The 24,771-nt window shown below is 39.5% G+C and overlaps 1 pseudogene; it reads right to left on the bottom strand.

The window, feature by feature from the left end:
• Positions 1-238: 238 nt before the first annotated feature.
• On the bottom strand, positions 239-23,127 carry LOC132663356 (glyceraldehyde-3-phosphate dehydrogenase pseudogene; annotated as a pseudogene).
• Positions 23,128-24,771: the final 1,644 nt, after the last annotated feature.

The raw sequence follows: 24,771 nt of genomic DNA, 5'->3' as shown, positions 1-24,771 counted from the left end.
TATTATTCATACTAGTTGATAGTGTGAGGAGGGAAGAGAAAATATAGCTAAAATTTTACTTTTTTTTTTTTGTTGGGTACAGTATCATTTATTGATAGTACATGATAAGGTAGGACACCCCAAGCCCCTCCCCTTCTTCAGGGGGTCTGGGATGGAAAGTGGAGGTCAGGGGATTCTCAGTGTGTTTGGGGATGGGTTGGGACAAGGATTCCCCAGCTGCTGAGGGCCTCTCTCTTCCTCTTGCTGAGGCTGGTAGTCCAGGGGGCTCTTACTCTTTGGAGGCCACGTGGACCATAAAGTCCACTACCCAGTTGCTGTAGCCAAATTCATTGTCATACCAGGAAATGAGCTTGACAAGGGGGTCATTGAGAGCAATGCCAGCCCCAGCATCAAAGGTGGAAAGAGCAGAAGATGACCCGGTCCTCAGTGTAGTCCAGGATGCCCTTGAGGGGGCATCCCGATGCCTGCTTCACCACCTTCTCGATGTCCTTGTATTTGGCAGCTTTCTCCAAGCAGCAGGTCGGATCCATGACTGATATCTTAAGGGTGGGGACACAGAAGGCCATGCCAGTAAGCTTCCCATCCAGTTCAGGGATGACCTTGCCGGCAGCCTTGGCAGCTCCAATAAAGCAGGGATGATGTTCTGGGAAGCCTGTTGGCCATCACACCACAGCTTCCCAGAGTGGTTGTCCACAGTAGAAGACTGTGGCAGTGATGGCATGAACTGTGGTCCTGAGCCCCTCCACAATGCCAAAGTTGTCATGGATGACCTTGGCCAGAGTAGCCAGGCAGTTGGTAGAAGGCATTGCTGACAATCTTGAAGGAGTTGTCATATTTCTCATGGTTCATGACCATCATAAACATGAGGGAATCAGCAGAAGGGGCAGAGATGATGGCCCTCTTGGCCTCACCCTTAAGGTGAACCACAGTCTTCTCCATGGTGGTGAAGACCCCAGCAGACTCCACAACATACTCTGCACTAGCATTGCTCCCACCCTGCATTAATAAGGATGACTACATTGACAGAAAAAAGTAGACCTCTGAAAGAACAATAAGTTCATTTCTCATCTCATTTCAGAGTAGGTTTCTAAGTCAGCAGGTAACTCTCCTCTATGTAGTGATTCAGGGATCCAAACTCCTCCCATCTTGCGTTTCTGTCAACTGCTAGGACCTTTTATTTATTTGTGCAGTAGAGGCAGGGTCACCATGTGCATATTGCAGCTGCTGGAAAGAGAAAGTAGAAAAAGGTTCAGCCTAATGTGTACTGATGTGGGTTTGGTGCATCTCACATTGCTTTGGATACAGCATGCTTGCATAACTGTACCTAACTTAATAGCGGCTGGGAACTCTAGTATAGCTGTATTCTCAGGAAGAAAAGGAGACTGGATTTTGATAGATACCTCTCAGCCTTGTTCATCCTCTCCCCTATCAATGCTAGCTATCTAAATCCTAAATATGATCATGTTAGTCCCTCAGTTAAAACAAAAATAGGGGCACCTGAGTGGCTCAGTCAGTTGAGCATCAGACTCTTGATTTTGGTTCAGGTCATGGTCCTGGGGTCATAGGATCGAGCCCTGCATCGGGCTACATGCTGAGCATAGAGCTTGCTTAAGATTCTTTCTCTCTCTCTCTCTCTCTCCCACTCTACCCCTCTCCCCTGCTTGTGAGTGTGCCCTCACTCTCTCTAAAATTAAAAACAATTCTAGTAAAAAAATACGTAGTGGTTTTCTATCAGTGAACAACAAATATCTCACACTAAACTATGTGTTGAATACTGTAGGTACAAGGAAAAGGAAAATAAAGATTTGATATTTATCTTCTTGGAGCTTATGGAGGAGCTAATATCCTAGGACTCTCATGTGGTTTTTTTTCTCTCTCACCCCTACACCGCATCCGTCATAAAGACCTGTGAATTCTACTTCCATCCAAGGTACTACACATCCTTTCTCCTCTGGTTCCCACCAGCATCACCACGCTAGATCTTTTTTAAAAGCTTGAATTGCATAGCTCCTATATAACCAAATTTATAGAGGGTTTTATATCAAATGAGCCATGAATGTGCAGAGTATAGAGAGAAAGGAAGCATTTAATTTTAACTAATTTGTTGACATTATTTTATACTTATTCTCACTCTACTCTTGCTTGAAGCTATGAGGGAAACCTTTTCCAGAAATGCTATTCGATCCCTTTTCTTTTGTGTAATGGCTAGGTTCGTTACCTGTGGTGGTGGTCCATGAGATTTCCTCTGATATTCTTAAAAAAATTTTTTTAAGGTTTATTTATTTTTGAGACAGAGACAGAGCATGAATGGGGGGGAGGGTCAGAGAGAGAGAGGGAGACACAGAATCTGAAGCAGGCTCCAGGCTCCGAGCTATCAGCACAGAGCTCTACGAGGGGCTTGAACTCATGGACCGTGATATAATGACTTGAGCCAAAGTCGGATGCTTAACCGACTGAGCCACCCAGTGCCCCTCCTCTGATATTCTTACAACAAACTCCCTTCAATTTGGATTGCTTGAGAGGTGCCTGCGTGACTCAGTTGGTTGAGCATCCGGCTCTTGGTTTCGGCTTAGGTCATGATCTCACAGTTTGTGGGTTTGAACCCTGTGTTGGGCTCTGCACTGACAGTGCAGAGCCTGCTTGGGATTCTCTCTCTCCATCTCTCTATGCCCGTCCCCTGCTCACTCTCTCTATTTATTTTTGAGAGAGAGAGAGAATCCCAAGCAGGCTCTGTGTTGTCAGTTGCAAAGCCCCATGTGGGGCTTGGACCCACGAACCACAAGATCATGACCTGAGCCAAAGTCAGATGCTCAACTGACCGAACTATCCAGGTGCCCCAATATATAAAGGTTGAAAACATATGGATTGCTTGAATGGCTTTGTGCTTCTAGGTACCAAAAGATCCTTTAGTAAAATATTTTTTTATTTTTCAAAAAGTGTATTTAACATTTAATGGGGATATTGCATGGCACTAGCTGTTTGAGGGTTACCATATCATCCTGAATGGAAGGGCTTTGGCGGTGGCTGATGCCCAGGCTGAAGAAGAGCCAGACATCTGTATTATTTTTCTATTGTTGCTGTAAGAAAACCACAAACACAGTGGTTTAATACAATGCCCATTTGTTATCTCATAGTTCTTTAGGTCAGAAGTCTGAAATTATGTCAAGATTAAAAAAACAATTCTTAAAAGTACATGTAATAGTGAACTACAATTAAAACAATTTGTTCTAGGGGCTCTGGATGGCTCAGTCACTTAGGCGGGCGACTTCAGCTCAGGTCATGATCTTGTGGCCTGTGGGTTGGAGCCCCGTGTCAGGCTCTGTGCTGGCAGCTCAGAGCCTGGAGCCTGCTTCTGATTCTGTGTCTCCCTCTCTCTCTGCCCCTCCTCTGCTTGCTCTCTGTCTCTTTCTCAAATAATAAACATTAAAAAAAAATTTTTTTTAATGATTTGTTCTAGTTATGGGATTGAATCATAAGCTCGTTCTGAAGTAAGGAAGAGAGGAGAGCATTGTAAGTGATAAGACATCTGACCTTAGCAGCATCTCTTAGTAGCTGTGGGAGTTAGGTTAAGTTACTTAAGCTTTCCCAGCAATATATAATATATTTCTATATAATAATAACACCTAAATCTTAGACTCATTATAAAGTTATAGGAGAATACTTGTAACAAAGCATATGTAAAACTGTTTGGCATAAAATAAATGATCAATAAATGTCAAATAAAAAAATTTTTAAATAAAGGAGATGATGTAAAATAGAACTCTTCTTAGCTTTCTCAACTGTGAAATGCTTAGATCTTAAGAATATAGTTTGATGAGGCACCTGGGTGGCTTAGTCACTTAAGTATCCAACTCTTGGTTTCAGCTCAGGTCATGAACTTGCAATTTGTGGGATCAAGCCTTGAATCAGGCTCTGTGCTGACAGTGCAAAGCCTTCTTGGGATTCTGTCTCTCTGCCCCTCCCCTGCTCCTGCTCTTTCTCTCTCTCTCAAAATAAATAAATACACTGAAAAAAAGAAAAAGAATATGGTTTGATGAGCGTTGATAGATATTTATGTCCCTGTGTAACTCACATCCCAATTAAGCTGTAGACCTTTGCTGTCACCTGTCACTCCTGAAGTTTCCCTGTGGCCCTTTCAGGTCCCTTTTTCCTACTCTACAAGAGGTAACTTCTGTTTTATCTCTAAAAAGTAGTTTGGCCTGTTCTTGAAAGTTATATAAATAGAACTTTACAGTATGTACTTTTCTAGTATCTGGCTTCTTTTTTAATCAGAATAATGTCTGTGAGATTATCTATGCCATTGTGTGCTCCAGGTATTCGTTCCTTCATCTTGCTGAGTAGTATGAACATATCACAATTTATTTATTCCACTCTTGATGGATATTCGGGTTGTTTTCAGCTAAGAATAAAGCCGCTTGGGTTGGTTGAGTGACCGACTTTGGCTCAGGCCGTGATCTCATGGTTCATGGGTTCGAGCCCCCCGTAAGGCTCTATGCTGACAGCTCAGAGCCTGGAGCCTGCTTCAGATTCTGTGCCTCCCTGTCTCTCTTCCCCTCCCCTGCTGGCAGTTTCTCTCTCTTTCTCTCTCTCTCTCTCTCTCTCTCTCTCTCAAAAATAAATAAACATTTAAAAAAAAAGAATAAAGCTGCTTGGGGTGCCTGGGTTGCTCAGTCAGTTAAACTTCAGCTCAGGTTGTGATCTCAGGTTGTGGGTTTGACCTCCACATCGTGCTCTGTGCTGACAGCTCAGAGCCTGGAGCCTGCTTCCGATTTTGCGTCTCCCTCTCTCCCTGCTCCTCTCCCACTCACGCTCTCTCAAAAATAAATAAACACTGGGGCGCCTGGGTGGCGCAGTCGGTTAAGCGTCCGACTTCAGCCAGGTCACGATCTCGCGGTCTGTGAGTTCGAGCCCCGCGTCAGGCTCTGGGCTGATGGCTCGGAGCCTGGAGCCTGTTTCCGATTCTGTGTCTCCCCCTCTCTCTGCCCCTCCCCTGTTCATGCTCTGTCTCTCTCTGTCCCAAAAATAAAATAAAAAACGTTGAAAAAAATTAAAAAAAAAAAAATAAATAAACACTAAAAAAATTAAAAAGAATAAAGCTGCTCTAAACAGTAATGAAAACATTTCTGGTGGATAGGAGTTTTCATTTCTCTCAATACCTGGGAGTAGAATTTCTGGGTCATGTAGTAAGTATGTGTTAAATTTAGTAAGAACAGTTTTCAAAAGTGGGCACACCAGCTTATAGTCCTACCAGTAAAAGATAAGAATCTCGTTAAAAAGCTTCTGCACAGCAAAGGAAACAACCAACAAAACTAAAAGGCAACCAACGGAATGGGAAAAGATATTTGCAAATGACACATCGGACAAAGGGCTAGTATCCAAAATCTATAAAGAGCTCATCAAACTCCACACCCGAAAAACAAATAACCCAGTGAAGAAATGGGCAGAAAACATGAATAGACACTTCTCTAAAGAAGACATCCGGATGGCCAACAGGCACATGAAAAGATGTTCAACGTCGCTCCTTATCAGGGAAATACAAATCAAAACCACACTCAGATACCACCTCACGCCAGTCAGAGTGGCCAAAATGAAGAAATCAGGAGACTATAGATGCTGGAGAGGATGTGGAGAAACAGGAACCCTCTTGCACTGTTGGTGGGAATGCAAATTGGTGCAGCCGCTCTGGAAAGCAGTGTGGAGGTTCCTCAGAAAATTAAAAATAGACCTACCCTATGACCCAGCAATAGCACTGCTAGGAATTTACCCAAGGGATACAGGAGTACTGATGCATAGGGGTACCTGTACCCCAATGTTTATAGCAGCACTCTCAACAATAGCCAAATTATGGAAAGAGCCTAAATGTCCATCAACTGATGAATGGATAAAGAAATTGTGGTTTATATACACAATGGAATACTACGTGGCAATGAGAAAAAATGAAATATGGCCTTTTGTAGCAACATGGATGGAACTGGAGAGTGTGATGCTAAGTGAAATAAGCCATACAGAGAAAGACAGATACCATATGGTTTCACTCTTATGTGGATCCTGAGAAACATAACAGAAACCCATGGGGGAGGGGAAGGAAAAAAAAAAAAAAAAAAAAAAGAGGTTAGAGTGGGAGAGAGCCAAAGCATTAGAGACTGTTAAAAACTGAGAACAAACTGAGGGTTGATGGGGGGTGGGAGGGAGGGCAGGGTGGGTGATGGGTATTGAGGAGGGCACCTTTTGGGATGAGCACTGGGTGTTGTATGGAAACCAATTTGACAGTAAATTTCATATATTAAAAAATAAAAAAAATAAATAAAATAAAAAATAAAAAAGCTTCTCCATATAGCAAAAAAAAAAAAAAAAAAAAAAAAGAATCTCGTTACTCTACTTCCTTGCCAGCACTTAATCCTGTCCTATTGTGTGACAGTGAAGAAAACCAGAATATGTCACCCAAAATATGCCACTTTGGCATATTTGATTATTTTGAATTAAGAGCACTTAAGAGTAGGTGCAAGGACAGTCTGACCCTTCTTTTTCTTGCTGAAAGCAGGAGATAAAACTCCCGTGTGAACCATACCTTCCCTGTACCAGGAGGAAAGAAGACCTTCTTGTCAGATCAGAGACTGGAGGAATCTGTGAACAAATCTTACTCCGTTGTTCTTCTCTCATATGTTTGTCTTCCTCAGTTTGCTGTCTTGGGAAACCAAAAACTGATTTTTTTTTGCCTTTCAGTTATTACCTTTTTTGAAAAAAATGTTTAATGTTTATTTATTTTTGAGAGAGAGAGACAGAGACAGAGACAGAGTGCGAGCGGGGTAGGGGCAAAGAGAGAGAGAGACACAGACTCTGAAACAGGCTCCAGGCTCTGAGCTGTCAGCACAGAGCCAGATGCTGGGTTCAGACTTGGGAAGGGCAAGATCATGACTTGAGCTGAAGTCATAGCTTAACTGAGTGAGCCACCCAGGCACCCCCGTTATTGCCTTTTGTTGAAGGTGCTACCTAAGCTGGAAGTCTAAGCTGCCATTTTCAGTTACTTTCCAGTAGAGTTTCTGGAAAGTATGGTAGGCGCCATGCTCGTCCATGTTTTTCTCTTGTTAATCTGTCTTTTTATTAGAGTCTCAGCCAGAAACCTAAGATGGGTAAAATTTTTCCTCCTTTACAACAGGGACTATGCCCAATTCTCTCTCTGTCGCCCCATGTCAGCCTCACAATGACCCAATAAAACAGGTGCTAATATCACCCAAATTATATAAGATAAGGAAATTGAAGTACAAAAATAAGAACTAATTTGCCCCAAATCGCACAACTTTCAAATGGTGGTACAGGAAATTTCACAGGGTAGTCTGCCTCCAGCACTGCTCTCATTCAGATACTGCCTCTCCAGATACAGCTTAAAGAGAGAGAGCTATAATGTATATCGTTCTCATATTTTATATATAATAGATTACATTTCATTCTTATGTACAAATGAAAAGAGTTGGCCTAAGTAGATGATGTTGTGAGTTTATCACTTGTGCCCCCTACTTTGACTAAATTTCCTGGTTATTTTTCAAAGCTTCGATGTTAAGGTGTATTTTTTTCATCCTGGGTCATGGAAATGATTCCAAGGAGGCAGTCAGGACTAAATTATAGCTGTTGTATGAGAATGACTATATGGTTAGGCAACAATACTCTTAGGTCTTCTTTCAACATCAAACATCTATTTTACAAAGAAAGTAGCTGCTGTATCCATAGGAAATATCTGTAAATCATTTGCTAAGAAGTTAGCTTTTTATTTTGTAATTTTTAGTCCCTGTAATCACATTTCATGCAAAAAGAATAAGTGGTAGAGAAAAGAAAAAACATTAATTTGAAATATTTTTTCCAGTTTTAGGATGCAACTGTTATAAATATAAATGTGTGTATATTTGTAAGTGTGTGAATATGTGTGTATTTACTTAAACATATTTTACTCAAAGATTTTCTTAGTCCTTTCCTACACTCTGTGAAGACAAAGGAGACCATTTCTATTTTCTACTATATGAGGTCCACACTGCAAACAATCAAAATTTAGGATTTAGATATAGTGGTAGTAAAACTTAAAAATCTATTAAAATTCATAAATTATAAAGATGGTATTCTTACAAGTCCTCAGCAGTTCTGAGAATATCTTTTCTTACAATAAAATCAACATTTTTGCCTGAGTATTCAAAAAGAAGCTTTTACAGTCCCAATCCTAATTTTATATAATTGTAAAATTAATGGTGATGATCATATAATAGGGGCAGATTTATATATGTGTGGGCATGATAGGGATGGGGAAACCCAAATACTAATTATAAATAAAGGAAATAAAATTCCATCTTTCGGAGTTAATTAAAAAAACGATATATCCTGATTTCAAATAGGGATGTTACTTAAACAAAAAAAAAAGCTTTCAAGGATTGTAAGACAGAAGCTAAACTGAATTCATTAGCTAAAGAACAAATGTCAATCAGAAGCGAAATTGATTATCCTTTAAAACAAGAAAAAGGAAATTCCTAAGGAAAATTTTAGCTGTGCTCATTCAACATTGCTCAGAGAAGAAACTTACTTGCAATGCTTGAGAAATCTCTTCTCTGGGGCAAATCTAACCCATGTTTGAAAGTGGGCTCATCAAGCTCTCTTACTAGCAATCATTCAGCGTATTTAACTTATTCCCTTTGTTCCATTTCCCTGTCCACTATTCAATCTTGTGATCATGATTTTTGTTTCTTCCCATGGAAGTGTGCCCATTGGAAAAGAATGTTCAGGCATGTTAACTTGAGTATCTAGTCTCTGTACAGGTATATTTTTAAATGTTTATTTATTTTTGAGAGAGAAAGAGTGTGAGCAGGGGAGGGGCAGAGTGAAAGGGAGACAGAATCCGAATCAGGCTCCAGGCTGTGGGCCTTTAGCATAGATCTGGATGCAGGGCTCGAACTCACAAACTGTGAGATCATGACCTAAGCCAAAGTTGGTTGCTCAACTGACTGAGCCACCCAGGTGCCCCAGTGTATTTTTTATTATAAATCCAAACGTTGACACTCGGTCTTTATACACTAGCCCCCTTGAACTGATTAATCTGAACCTGCTTAAGCTAACCTTGAAGTTTTCAGGGTATAAGAGTCAGATTCTGCAGGCACTTGAGTGAAATTATCAAGGTAATGGCACACATTACCAGCATTTTCCCCCAAAGAACTCTGCGTCACTGAGCGCTGTTTTCTTTCCAAAAAGTTGCAGCTCATCTCAAGAATCCACTGAGGCATTGTAAGATAATTGACAGCTTTTCTATCCTAGAAAAAAAGAAAAGATTGACGTTTGTTAATTTACAGAATGGAATTAATAGGAGCACAAATTGTTTTGTTCTGCTGTTTATAAAATACCTTTCTGTCTTGCAGATGGAATGATCTCTAATGATGAAAAGGGAAACCTTATCTCCAAAATGGTCTTAAAATTAGATGAAGACAAGGGTGGGTGGGTGGTTCAGTTGGTAGAGCATCCAACTTTGGCTCAGGTCATGATCTCGCAGTTGGTGAGTTCGAGCCCCACAGCGGACTCTGTGTTGACAGCTCGGAGCCTGGAGCCTGCTTTAGATTCTGTGTCTCCTTCTCTCTCTGCCCCTCCCCTGCTCCTGCTCCTCTCTCTCTCTCTCTCAAAAATAAAGCATTAAAAAAATTTTTTTTAATTAGATTAAGACAAAACTGACAAAATATTCAAAGTCTTAACTATTTAAATTGATTTCTTTGTGGGCTACTAAAAAAAAACAAAGAAATCAGTTATTTGGGAGGTAAGTTTTTGAAAACCATGTAAGTATTTTGAAAGGAACAGATGAGAAATACCAAAATCAAAGTATTTTGCAGTTGCTAAATAAAATTTTTAAAAAAATATATTATAAATATCCCTAAGGTTAATATAAGAAGCTGAGTCTTTTTTTTTAAATTTTTTTTTTCAACGTTTTTTTATTTATTTTTGGGACAGAGAGAGACAGAGCATGAATGGGGGAGGGGCAGAGAGAGGGAGACACAGAATCGGAAACAGGCTCCAGGCTCCGAGCCATCAGCCAGCCCAGATGCCTGACGCGGGGCTCGAACTCACAGACCGCAAGATCGTGACCTGGCTGAAGTCGGACGCTTAACCGACTGCGCCACCCAGGCGCCCCAAGAAGCTGAGTCTTTTTTCAACTTTTTTTTTTTTTTTTTTGGGACAGAGAGAGACAGAGCATGAACGGGGGAGGGGCAGAGAGAGAGAGGGAGACACAGAATCGGAAACAGGCTCCAGGCTCCGAGCCATCAGCCCAGAGCCTGACGCGGGGCTCGAACTCACGGACCGCGAGATCGTGACCTGGCTGAAGTCGGACGCTTAACCGACTGCGCCACCCAGGCGCCCCTGCAAGAAGCTGAGTCTTAAAGAACAATCCTATTCTGTGTGAGAACCTATAATAGGTTTGTTCTTGGGAGAAAAAGTAAATTTGTCAGAAGTTACTTGGAAGTGCCATGCTAATTTCAGGTAAGATGAAAGAGGTAACGGTAATGTTAATTAACATTTAAAATTAATGCTCTCTCTGTGTCTCAGAAATGTGATCTTGGGGTGCCTGGGTGGCTCAGTCAGTTAAGCGTCCGACTTCGGCTCAGGTCATGATCTCACGGTCCGTGAGTTCGAGCCCTGTGTCAGGCTCTGCGCTGACCGCTCAGAGCCTGGAGCCTGTTACAGATTCTGTGTCTCCCTCTCTCTCTGCCCCTTCCCTGTTCATGCTCTGTCTCTCTCTGTCTCAAAAATAAATAAACGTTAAAAAAAAAAAAAAGAAATGTGATCTTTCTAATAGTCTTTATCTGTAGATGAGATACCTACTCAAAACTGGTGGAACCACCCAGAGAGCTTAACTCCAGAGCTTTGTTCTCTGATCACTACAGTGTGTCCTGGAACAATTGATATTTACCTTAAAATGCAATCATTTGGGGGCACCTGGGTGGCATCTGACTCTTGATTTCGGTTCAGGTCATGATGTCACGGTTGTGAGATCCAGCCCAGAGTTGCACCAAAGTTGGGCTCGGGCTGGGTGTGGAGGTTGCTTAAGATTCTCTCTGATTCTCTCCGTCTCCCTCTCCCTCTGCCCCTCCCCCTGCTCACACTCACATGTGCTCTCTCTCTCAAAAAAAAAACGCAGTCGTTTGAGCCTATGTTTCGGTAGTGTTACATAAGAGAATTCTAGGTAAAGAATTGTTGACTGAGCTGTTAAGTACAGCTAAAATTTCAAGTAGGAACTTGAATACTCTCTGACAATCCTTATGACTATTGGTGAATCAATTCAATTCAATTCTTTACATTTAATAATACAAATAAATATGTATTTTTTAATGTTTATTTATTTTTGAGAGAGACAAAGACAGAATGTGAGTAGGTTAGGAGCAGAGAGAGAGAAAGACACAGAATCCAAAGCAGGCCCCAGGCTCCAAGCTGTCAGCACAGAGCCTGACGCAGGGCTCAAACTCACAAGCTATGAGATCATGACTTGAGCCGAAGTCAGATGCTCAACCGACTGAGCCACCCAGGCACCCCTACAAATAAATATTTTAAAAAATAAGTTTGAAGTCAGGGCCACCTGGGTGGCTCAGTTGGTTGAGCATCCGCTTCTTGATTTGGTCTCAGGTCATGATTCCAGAGTCATGGGATTGAACTCTGCATGAGGCTGCATGGTGAGCCTAGAGCCTGCTTAAGATTCTCTCTTTGTCCGGTGGCATCTGGGTGGCTTACTTAGATGACCGTCTGACTCTTGATTTCAGCTCAGGTCATAATCTCATGATTTGCTGTCAGCACGGAGCCTGCTTGTGATTCTCTCTCCCTCTCTCTCTGTCCCTCCCCATATGCATGCCTTCTCTCTCTCTCTCTCTCTCTCTCACTCTCTCTCAAAATAAAAATTCTTTCTCTCTCTCTGCCCCACTCATGCTCTCTCTTAAAAAAAACAAAACAAAAAAATCCATGCTCATGGATTAGAACAAATATTGTTAAATTGTTAATGCTACCCAAAGCAATCTACATATTTAATGCAACCCCTATCAAAATAACACCAGCAATCTTCACAGAGTTAAAACAAACAATCCTAAATTTGTATTGAACCAGAGAAAATCCTGAATAGCCAAAGCAATCCTGAAAAAGAAAACCAAAGCTGGAGGCATCACAATTCCAGACTTCAAGATGTATTACAAAGCTGTAATCATCAAGATAGTGGTACAGGCACAAAAAACAGACACATAGATCAAAGGAACTGAATAGAGAACCCAGAAATGGACCCACAAACGTATGGTCAACTAATCTTTGACAAAGCAGGAAAGAATACCCAATGGAAAAAAGACAGTCTCTTCAGCAAATGGTGCTGGGAAAACTAGATAGCAACATGCAGAAGAATGAACCTGGACCATTTTATTATACCATACACAAAAATAAACTCAAAATGGATGAAAGACCTAAACGTAAGGCAGGAAGCCATCAAAATCCTGGAGGAGAAAACAGGTAACAACGTCTTTGACCTCGTCTGCAGCAACTTTTTACTAGACATGTCTCTGGAGGCAAGGGAAACAAAAGCAAAAATGAACTATTGGGACCTCATCAAGATAAAAAGCTTCTGGTTAATAAAGGAAACAATCAGCAAAACTAAAATGCAACCAACAGAATGGGAGAAGATATTTGCAAATGATGTATCAGACAAAGGGTTTGTATCCAAAATCTATAAAGAAGTTAACAAACTCAACATCCAAAAAACAAATAATCCAGTGAAAAAATGGGCAAAAGACATAGACACTTTTCCAAAGAAAACATCCAGATGGCTAACAGACACATGAAAAATGCTCAACATCATTCATCATCAGAGAAATACAAGTCAAGACCACAATGAGATACCACCTCACACCTGTCAGAATGGCTCACATTAACAACTCAGACAGTAACAGATGCTGGCGGGGATGTGGAGAAAGAGGAACACTTTTGCTCTGCTGGTGGGAATACAAAGTGGTGCAGCCACTCTGGAAAACAGTAAAATAATTAAAAATAGAGCTACCCTATGACCCAGCAACTGCACTACTAGCTATTTATCCAAGGGATACAGGTGTGCTGTTTTGAAGGGGCACATGCACCCCTATATTATAGCAGCACTATCAACAATAGCCAAAGTATGGAAAGAGCCCAAATGGCCATTGACAGATGAGTGGATAAAGAAAATATATATGTATCTATGTATGTATGTATATATATACAATGGAATATTACTTGGTGATCAAAAATAATGAATTCTTGCCATTTGCACTAACATGGATGGAACTAGAGTGTATTATGGTAAGCGAAATAAGTCAATCAGATAAAGACAAATATCATGATTTCACTCTTACATGGAATTTAAGATATTAAAAAGATGAACATAAGGGAAGGGAAGGAAAAATAGTATAAAAACAGAGAGGAGACAAACCATAAGAGACTCTTAAATATAGAGAACAAACTGAGAGATGCTGGAGGGGTGTTGGGTGGGGGATGGGCTAAATGGGAAAAGGGCATTAGAGGGGACACTGGTTGGGATGAGCATTGGGTGTTATAAGTAAGTGATGAATTACTAGATTCTATTCTTGAAATCATTATTACACCATTTGTTAACTAACTTGGATTTAAATTAAAAAAAAAGTTTGAAGTCAGAAATCCCAAATGTATTTGCCTACCTTCCTTATTTTCCCCTTGACAGTTAGATTTTTGCCAGAGTATTGGGAAATTCTTTTTTTTTTTTAATACAATGTCTTTTTTTTTTTTAATTTTTATTTTTGAGAGAGAGACAGCAGAAACAGGGGAGGGGCAGAGGAAGAGGGAAAGAGAGAATGAGCCTGACCCTCAGGCTCTGTCTCACGACTGTGAGATCATGACCTGAGCCAAACTCCAGAGTTGGATGCCCAGCTGACTGAGCCACCCAGGCACCCCAAAAGGCATAAAGGTTTTAGAGAAAAAAATATCCTTTCACCCATTTCCTAGTCTCCTAATCCCCCTCCATGAAAGAAATGTTTCTAGCTTTGTGTGAATTCCTCCAGAGATATTTTATGCATATAGAGGCAAAAATGTAAAAACATTATCTTCTACTCCCTACCCACCCTCCCAGTACAAATGCTTAAGCTTCCTTATGGAAGGTAGTAAGAGCCTCATAATAAGAAAGAGTCTCCTAGTGCTTTTAATTTCTGGGTGTTTGCTGAATCTATTGACACCCACACCAACAGTAAAAAACAAAATAAAACAAAAAAACCCAAAAAAACAAAAAAACCCTTAATCTCCATTTTTTGAGTTGATTTTATGCCTCAAAATTTTCCTTCCAACCCTAGTTGATTTCAGAATTAACTATTTTCAGGCTAACTACTCCTCACTGCCAGCTCCCATTCTATTTACTCTAGGAATTTTTCTACTGAAAAAAAAAAAAAAAAAACGTAGTGACTCCCAAAGTAGGAATTTATAACTATTTCCCTAATTGGCTGTGTATGTATACCATTTTTTTTCTTTCCCATAATCTGCTAGCTATTGTTTGCCCAATACTTAAGGAGTAGGAGGTAGTTTTGTTTTAAAGCAATTAGGTAAGCTGGCAATGACTAGAAAACGATTATTGTAAACCAGTTTCCTCCTTCAAATTAAATTAACTTTATCCAGATTAAATAATTATTTGCTGGGTGTCTGGGTGGCTCCGACTTTGACTCAGGTCATGATCTCGAGGTTCGTGGGTTCGAGCCCCGCGTCGGTCTATGGGTTGACAGCTCAGAGCTTGGAGCCTGCTTCAGATTCTGTGTCTTTGTCTCTCTCTGCCCCTTTCCTGCTCATGCTCTGTCTCTCTCTCTCAAAAACAAACATTAAAAAAATTATTTGTGCTACTTGCCTCTTTACTTTTCTGTCTTCCCTAGCAGATAATTAATGGACAGGACTGTGCCCCCAAGACCTATCACAGAAACCTGTCACATTTTAGGGCTTTGTAAGTGTGCATGAAATGAAAGAATAAACAACTCTATCTACCCAGGTGATTCTAAACAGATCCAGAAAATCTGCATTTTTCTTCTTAAACTTGAGTTACTTGGGAGAAAGATTCTAGAGTGAACTAAATGAGGATCATACTTAATTTCTAGAGGAAGACCTTGTTTAAGGCTCTGGACTAACGTTTGGGGTTAGTGCCAATGATTTGGGAAAGATTTGCCTTATATCCTGAGAATGGCAAAGTTTCACAGGCATTAGTCTTTAGTCTTTTCACTTGATCATGGGCATGATTTCTATACTGATGTATTTTTTAAATCCAAATTCATGATATATAACCTGAAAAGGCAATTTTCCCAGTATGTGAATTTGTTTATATCAAAATTTACAGTAGCATAAGAGTTAAATATAGCTATTTATAGGTTGTTTATTTATTACAAGCTATAAAAAATATGGTCCAGGAAATCTCCTTACTCTCTTGCAAGTCTACTGGCCTTTTTTTAACTATGAGTCTATAGTACTAGTTTTTTTAAGTAACTGTATTATAGAAAATTACATGTACACAAAGAGACAATGAATCCTCACATTCCTATCCTCCAGCTTCAATAGTTATCAGCTTGCAGATAAACTTGTTTTATTTCTGCCCCACTCATTCCCCCTTCCTACAGGGATATTGGAAGCAAATCCCAAACCATCACTTCATATCATCATTTTATCCATAAATATTTCAGTATGTTTCTCTAAATAATAGGAATTAAAAAAATAATTGACAATGATACATTAGTTTTAAGTGTACAACATAGTGATTCAACTTCTCTATACGTTATGCTACGCTCGCCACAAATGTAGCTACCATCTGTCACCATAGGGTGCTATTACAATATCATTGACCATATTCCCTATGCTGTGACTTTTATTCCCGTGACTTACTCATTTCATAACTGAAAACCTGTACCTCCCACTCTTCACCCATTTTGCCCATCTCTCCACCCCCTTTTTCTCTGGCAACCATCAGTTTGTTCTCTGTATGTATAGGTCTGATTCTAATTGTTTTGTTTTGTTTATTCTTTGTTTTTTAGACTCCACGTATGAGTAAAATTATATGATATATGTTTGTCTTTCTCAGTGTCACTTATTTCACTTAGCATAATACCTTCTAGGTCCATCCATATTGTTGGAAATGGCAAGATCTCATCTTGTTTTATGGCTGTGCAAGATTATATCATATATACATATATCACATTTTCCTTATTCATTCATCTATCAGTGGACACTTGGATTGCTTCTATACCTTGGCTATTGTAAATAATGTTGCAATAAATATACAGGTACATGTAACTTTTTTTTTTAAGTTTATTTATTTTTGGGACAGAGAGAGACAGAGCATGAATGGGGGAGGGTCAGAGAGAGGGAGACACAGAATCTGAAACAGGCTCCAGGCTCTGAGCTGTCAGCACAAAGCCCGACGCGGGGCTCGAACTCACGGACCGCGAGATCATGACCTGAGCCGAAGTCAGACGCTCAACCGACTGAGCCACCCAGGCGCCCCACATGTAACTTTTTTAAATTGGTGTTTTTATTTCTTTGGGTAAATACCCAGTAGTGAAACTATTGGATTATATGGTATTTCTATTTTTATGAAAAATGTTTATTTATTTATTTTTGAGAAGGAGTGTGCATGTGTGCATGTGTGAGCAGAGCAGGGGCAGAGAGAGAGAGAGAGAGGGAGAGAGAGACTCTCAAGCAGGCTCCATGCTCACCATGGAGCCCGAGGAGGGGCTCTGTCCCACGACAGTGAGATCACGACCTAAGCCAAAATCCAGAGTTGGACACTTAACTGACTGAGCCACCCAGGTGCGCCAATATTTCTATTTTTAATTTTTTGAGAAATCTCTGTAGTGTTTTCCACAGTGGCTATATCAATTTACATTGCCACCAATAGTGCATGACGTTTCCTTTTTCTCTATATCCTTGCCAATACTTGTTATTTCTTGTCTTTTTTGTTTGTTTGTTATTGTTTTAGCCATTCTAACAGGTGTGAGGTGATAGCTCATTGTAGTATTGATTTGCATTTCTCTCATGATGAGATGATTAGATGATTGCATTCTCTGATTTTGAGCATCTTTTCATGTGTCTGTTGGCCATCTGCATATCTTCTTTTGAAAAATGTCTATTCAGGTCCGCTGCCCATCTTTTAATTGGATTTTGTTTTTTTGGTGTTGAGTTGTATAAGTTCTTTATATTTTGAATATTAACCCCTTATCAGATATATCATTTGTAAATATATTCTCTCATTCAGTTGGTTACCTTTTTGTTTTGTTGATGATTTTTTCACTGTGCAAAAGCTTTTTAGTTTGATGTAGTCCCAGGAGTTTATTTTTGCCTTTGTTTCGTTACCTTAGGAGACATACCTAGAAAAGTGTTGCTGTATATGGCCAACGTCAGAGAAATTATTGCCCGTGTTCTCTTCTAAGACTTTTAGGTTTCAGGTCTCATATTTTAGTCTTTAAAATCCAGTTTGAGTTTATTTTTGTGTATGGTGTAACAAAGTGTTCCAGTTTCATTGTTTTGCATGTAGCTGTCCAGTTTTCCCAGCACCGTTTGTTGAAGAGACTGCCTCCTTTGTCATGGATAAATTTACCATATAAACCTGGATTTATTTCTGGGCTCTCTATTCTCTTCTATTAATCTATGTGTCTATTTTTGGGCCAATACCATCCTGTTTTAATTACTTCAGGTTTGTAGTGTATCTTGAAATCTGGAATTTTGATAATTACAGCTTTGATTTTCTTTATCAAGATGGCTTTGCCTAGGGGCGCCTGGTTGGCTCAGTTAAGCGTCCTACTCTTGGTTTTGACTCAGGTCATGATCTCATGTTTCATGAGTTTGAGCTCCATGTTAGGCTCCGTGCTGACAGTGCAGAGCCTGCTTGGGATTCTTATCTTCCTCTCTCTCTGCCTCTTCCCTGTTCGTGCTTGCTCATGCGCTCTGTCTCATTCTCTCTCTCTCAAAATAAATAAATCAACTTAAAAACATTTTTTTAAAAGATGGCTTTGACTATTTGGGGTCTTGTGTGGTTCCACACAAATTTTAATATTACTTCTGTTTCTGTGAAAAATGCTGTTGGTATTGTGGTGGGGATTGCACTGAATTTGTAGATTGCTTTGGGTAGTATGGACATTTTAAAACTGTTAATTCCTCCAATCAATAAACATGGACCATCTTTCCATTTTTTGGTATCATCTTCAATTTCTTTCATCAGTGTTTTATAATTTTCAAAAAGTACAAGTCTTTCACCTCCTTGGTTAAGTTTATTCCTAAGTATTTTATTCTTTTTGGTGCAATTGTAAATGGAATTGCTTTCTTAATTTCTCTGTTACTTTGTTATTAGTGTATGGAAATGCTATCAATTTCTGGGTATTAATTTTGCATCCTACAGCTTTACTAAATTCATTTATTGCTTCTAGTAGCTTTTTTTTTTTTTTTGGTGGAGTCTTTAGGATTTTCTATGTATAGTATCACGTCATCTGCAAATAATGAGTTGTATCTCTTCTTTACCAGTATAGATGTCTCTTATTTCTTTTTCTCTCTGACTTCTATCCCTACAACTACCAACACTATGTTGAATACAAGTGACAAGAGTGGAAATTCTTGTCTTATTCCTATTCCTAGAGGAAAAGCACTCAGTTTTTCACCATTGAGTGTGATGTTAGCTGTGGTTTTGTTTTTTTTTTAATGACCTTTATTATGTTGAGGTATGTTCCCTCTAAACCCACTTTGTTGAAAGTTTTTATCATGAATGGGTGTTGATTTTGTCAACTGCTTTTTCTGCAACGATTGACTTGATCATATGATTTTTATCCTTTATTTTGTTGAATTGGTATATCACACTGGTTGATTTGTAAATTGAGCCATTCTTGCATTCCTGGAATAAATCCCACTTAATTGTGGTGAATGATCCTTTTAATGTATTGTTGAATGTGGTTTGCTAATATTTTGTTGAGGATTTTTGAATCTATGTTCAGCAGGGATATTGTCCTGTAGTTTACTCTTTTTGTGATGTCTTGTCTGGTTTTAGTATAAGGATAACATTGGCCCTTAGCATGTATTTGGAAGCTTTCCTTCCTCTTCTATTTTTTTGGAATAGTTTGAAGAGAATTCCTATTAAATCTTTAAATATTCGGTAGCATTCATCTGTGAATCTATCTGTTCTTGGACTTTTATTTTTTGGTGACCAAAAAAATCTTATCTTTTTATGACCAATTCAATTTCTTTACTCATTGGTCTCTTCAGATTTTCTATTTCTTCCTGATTCAGTTTTGTAAGGTTGTATGTTTTTAGGGATTTATTCATGTCTTCTATGTTGTCCAATTTGTTTGCATACAATTGTTCATGCTATTCTCTTATAATCCTTTGCATGTCTGTGGTGTCAGTTACTTCTCCTCTTTCATTTCTGATTTTATTTATTTGGGTTCTTTCTCTTTTTTTCTTGATGAGCCTGGCTAACAGTTTATCAACTTTGTTTATCTTTTCAAAGAACCAGCTCTTGGTTTCTTTGATTTTCTTTCTTTCTTTCTTTCTTTTTTTTTTTTTTTTTAGCCTCTAAGTCATTTATTTCTGCTCTGATCTTTATTATTTCCTTCCTTCTACTCACCTTGGGCTTTGTTTGTTCTTTTTCTAGTTCATCTAGGCCTAAGGTTAGATTGTTTATTTGAGCCTTTTTTATGTTTGTTTCTTGAGGTAGGCCTGTACTGTTATATACTTCCCTCTTAGAACTGCTTTCTCTGATTTTGGACCATTTTCATTGGTCAAGATAGACTTCCCCCCCCCCCCCAAAATAATTAAAATTCCTTTTTTTATTATTCGTGATTTCTTAATATTATAAAATATCTACTTTTCATATTTCCCTGATTGCCATATGTATATTTTACAGTTTCTTTATTTGAATCAAGATCCTTGGGAAGTCCACACATTACAATTGGTTGATCTATCACTTAAAATTCTCTTAATCTATAGCTTTCTATTTAGTCTCCTTTTATTCCTTCAAAATGACCTTTTTTAAAAACAGAAACCAGGTTGTTTGTCCCTCTGTTTTTCACATCTAGATTGTGCTGATTGCATTGCCATGGTGGAGTTAATATGCTCCTCTGCTTTTTTTTTTTTTTTTTTTTTTTTTTAAATTTTTTTTCAACGTTTTTTTATTTATTTTTGGGACAGAGAGAGATAGAGCATGAACGGGGGAAGGGCAGAGAGAGGGAGACACAGAATCGGAAACAGGCTCCAGGCTCCGAGCTGTCAGCCCAGAGCCTGACGCGGGGCTCGAACTCACGGACCGCGAGATCGTGACCTGGCTGAAGTCGGACGCTTAACCGACTGCGCCACCCAGGCGCCCCTGCTTTTTTTTTTTAAATTTAAAATGTTGTAATGTTTATTATTTTTGAGAGAGAGAGAGAGACAAAGCACCATTGTTGGGAGAGGGAGACATAGAATCTGAAGTAGGCTTCAAGCTCTGAGCTGTCAGCACAGAGCCCCACATGGAGCTTGAACCCACAAACTGTGAGATTATGACCTGAGCTGAAGTTGGACACTTAACCAACTGAGCCACCCAGGCACCCCAATTTTTTATTTTATTTTATTTTAGAGAGAGACTGTGAAAGCAGGGGAAAGGGGCAGGGGTGGGGAGACAGAAAGAGAGAGAGAGAGAGAGAGAGAGAGAGAGAGAGAGAGAGAATCCCAAGCAGGCTCCACACTTAGTGGAGAGGCGCACACAGGGCTCAATCCTACAACCCTGGGATTGACCTGGGATCATGACCCCAAGCTAAAATCAAGAGTCATATCAACCAACTGAGCCATCCAGACACCCCTCCTCTACTTTTAGTCTCCCTAAATTGTTAGATCTAGGTTTGTTTTTTTTTTTTAAGTTTGTTTGTTTATTTATTTAGAGTGCAAGAGTACGAGCAAGGGAGGGGGAAAGAAAGAGAGAGAGAAACCCAAGCAGGTAACACGTTGTCAGTGTAGAGTCCAATGCAAGTCTCTATTCCATGAGCCCCAAGATCATGATCTGAACTGAAATCAAGAGTTGGAGGCTTAATGGGTTGAGCCATCTTGATAACAGATTCACTTTTGAATTTTTTCTGCAAGACTTTATTTGTTTATTTATTTATTTATTTGGAGAGCGCACACGAACTGGGGGAGGGGTAGAGGGAGAGAGAGACAGAAGATTCCAAGCAGGCTCTGCATTGATAGCAGTGTGTCCAATGCGGGGCTTGAACTCACAAACCATGAAATTATGACCTGATCCAAAGTTTGACGCTCAACCGACTGAGTCACCTAGGTGCCTCAGGAGAGAGAGAATCTTAAGCAGGCTCCAAGCCCAGCACAGAGCCTAAAGCGGGGCTCGACTCAGGACCGTGAGATCATGACCTGAGATGAAATTAAGAGTCAGATGTTTAACCAACTGAACCACCCGGTCACCCTGGCAAGACGTTTTAAAAGGTATTATTGTGGACTTTCATATGAAGGTACATAATGTCTGTTTCACTCTCTGTGATTTAAGCAGCTATTGATAATCAATATGCCTAGATCCATTTGTTTACTAAGGGTTACAAAATGGTGATTTTTCCACTGAAGATTTCCCCTGATCCTTAAAAAAAATTTTTTAATGTTTATTTATTTTTGAGAGAGAGAGAAAGGGAGAGAGAGCATGGCAGAGGGGCAGAGAGATGGAAATACAGAATCCTAAGCAGGCTTCAGGCTCTGAGTTGTCAGTGCAGACATGAGCATACGGGGGCTTGAACTCATAGACCACAATATCATGACCTGAGCCACCCAGTGCCCCTCCCCCAATCCTTAAATATTCTTTAAAAATAGTGTTGTTGTTGTTTTTTTAAAAGGTTTTAGTGTATTGTTTCTTAAATATTTGCCATACTTATATACACATTCCCTGACTGCTGACCATGTAGACTTTCTGAGTTTTCACTCTATAAACACTGATGGGATCACCATTCTTGTACATTTCCTATGCATAACTCATTATTTGCATATCTGGTTATTTCTTCAGAACAGTCTTAGTAGGGGAGGTCCAAGGCATAAACAGCTCTATAGCTTCTTCCTACGTACTTAAGTGTCTTCCTCAAAAGCAGCAGTTCATTCCCTCCACTGATAAGAACGCCTAGTTCCTATATATCTTTACCATTCTCACATATTTAATGTGTTTGTATTCCATGTTTTTTATTAAATGTAAATTGTAATGTGTACATTAGGAATGTATCTACTATAAATACACTAAGAAAATTCAAGGTTTGTTATTTCATAAAATGCATAGAAGTTAGAAAAAACAGTTGTTCACATATAAGAAAATAAAAAATTAATCTGTAGAAATTTCAAAACTGAAAAATTTTTGAACTCCCTGGTGGGCCTCATGTTTATTTGCATTTTTTTTTTCAGGAATTAATTGTAACTATAGACTAGCTTTGTGTGTGTGTGTGCAATTTAATGTTCTAAAATTTTTGAAGTAATGTTTTTTAAATAAAGGTAAATTTCTGACTATAAATATAATATGCTAATTGCAAAATGCTGTTCTGTGGAATACTATCTTAGAAATAATGCCTTGGGTTTTGTGACTCTTATAATTAAAAAAATTTTTTATGTTTATTTATTTTTGAGAGACAGAGAGAGAGAGAGAGAGAGAGGGAGAAACAGAGCATGAGCAGGGGAGGGGCAGAGAGAGAGGGAGACAGAATCCAAAGCAGGCTGCAAGCTCTGAGCTGTCAGCACAGAGCCCGACGTGGGGCTCGAAGTCAGCAACCGTGAGATCATGACCTGAGCTGAAGTTGGCTGCTCAACTGACTGAGCCACCAGGCACCTTGAACCATTTTATAATTTTAAAGTTTCCTTTAACCGGCTATTATAAGGAAAATTGTCTGATTTCCTTCCCTATAAACAAACTTAGGGGTTTTAAGATGTGGATTCAGAGTTTACCTTTATGATTTACCATATATGTATATTCTTGTGCCTTAGTTTCTTTAGGGCTGATATTCAACTGGGAGGCATTAGGATGGCTATTTCAGTAGGTGAAAGCTGTACCAGTTGTGAAACGTTCTGAACATCATCCCCGAGGATATGAATGTCAACCTGGTAGTTACACCTTCTGACTTTCATTGTGGTCTCAAAGATCCTCATCTGAAATCACAACAGAACCCTTTTTTCACTTTGTACCTATGGAAATTGTCAAACTTTTCCTGCTTAGCAAAATTGCTGAGAGGTGCAAAGTGATAGATACCCTGTGTGGGAAAGTGTCTGCAGTGACTGTGGATATGTGTCAGATCTGCAAGGTGGCAATTTAACCTCTGCAATGGTCATGTGACTTTTAGCAAACAATTTCTTCAAGGATGTGCTTCCTTGCACACATGGTCTGGTCTTTTAGGAAACAAAATTAGGAAGTTCACTGCTTAAGATGAGTCTTCCTCAGGGGGCACCTTGGTGGCTCTGTTGGTTAAGTGTCTAACTTCTGCTCAGGTCAGGAACTCACAGTTTGTGAGTTTGAACTCTGCATCAGGCTGTCTGCTTTCAGCACAGAGTCTGCTTTGGATCTTCTGTTTCCCTCTCTCTGCACTCCTCCCCTGCTCACACATGCTCTCTCTCAAAAATAAATAAACACGAAAAAGATTTTTAAAAAAGATTAGTCTTCCTCAGAACTTTGTAATGGGACTTATAGGTATGTTATTATAGGGTTTATTAATGTCTAAAGTTTGAGGAAATGGTGAAGCATCCATTTAAAAATCAATACTTGGACAAATAATGTATGATTCTACTTATACGAGGTCTCCGAAATAGTCAAACTTAGAGAAGCAGAAAAGAGAATGGTGATTGCCAGGGGACGGGGAGATGGAAGTGGATGTTCAATGGGCATAAAGTTATAGTTATACAACATCTGTGAGTTCTAGAGATCTTCTGTGGGATGTATTGTGTGTAATTAGCAATATGGTGTTGTGCACTTAAAAACTTAAAAGGGTAAGAGTGCCTGGGTACCTCAGCCAGTTGAGCGTGTAACCTCGGCTCATGATCTCATCGTTGGTGGGTTTGGGCCCCACACTGGGATCTACACTGATTGCTCAGAGCCTGGAGCCTGCTTCAGATTCTGTGTCTCCCTCTCTCTGTCCCTCCCCAACTTGTGCTCTCTTTCTCTGTCAATAATGAAAAAAAAAAAAAACAAAAACCTAAAAAAATTGTAAAAAAAAAAGCCTTAAGAGGGCAGTTTTCATGTTAAATGTTCTATAACAGAAATTTTCTTCTTTTTCTTTTTTAAAAAAATTTTAAAAAATATTTATTCATTTTTTGAGAGACAGAGAGAGACAGAGCATAAGTAGGGGAGGGGCAGAGAGAGAAGAAGGCACAATCCAAAGCAGCCTTCAGGCTCTGAGCTTTAAGCACAGAGCCCTATGTGGGGCTTAAACTCATGAACTGCAAGATCACGACCTGAGCTGAAGTCAGACGCTTAACTGACTGAGTCACTGAGGTACCCATCTTTTTTCTTTTTTCTAAGTTAAAAAAAAAAAAAGTTTTTTCTTTTTAGAGAGAGAGAGTGAGATCACAGGGGCAGAGGCAGAGAAAGAGAATCTTAGGTAGGCTCCACTCTCAGCATGGAGCCCCACACCCTGGGTTCATGACCTAGGCCGAAATTAAGAGTCAGACACTCAACCAACTGAACCACCCAGGTACCCTTATTGTTTTTTGGGGTTTTTTTTTGTTTTTGTTTTTTTTAAAGCAAAGGGGCACTGGGAAACTTTTAGAGGTGATGGATGT

The sequence above is a fragment of the Panthera onca genome, chromosome D4, assembly GCF_046562875.1.
Source record: "Panthera onca isolate mPanOnc1 chromosome D4, mPanOnc1 haplotype 2, whole genome shotgun sequence".
Lineage (NCBI taxonomy): Eukaryota > Metazoa > Chordata > Mammalia > Carnivora > Felidae > Panthera > Panthera onca.
The sequence above is the reverse complement of the archived record's forward strand: the minus strand, read 5'-3'. Positions and strand labels throughout refer to the sequence as shown.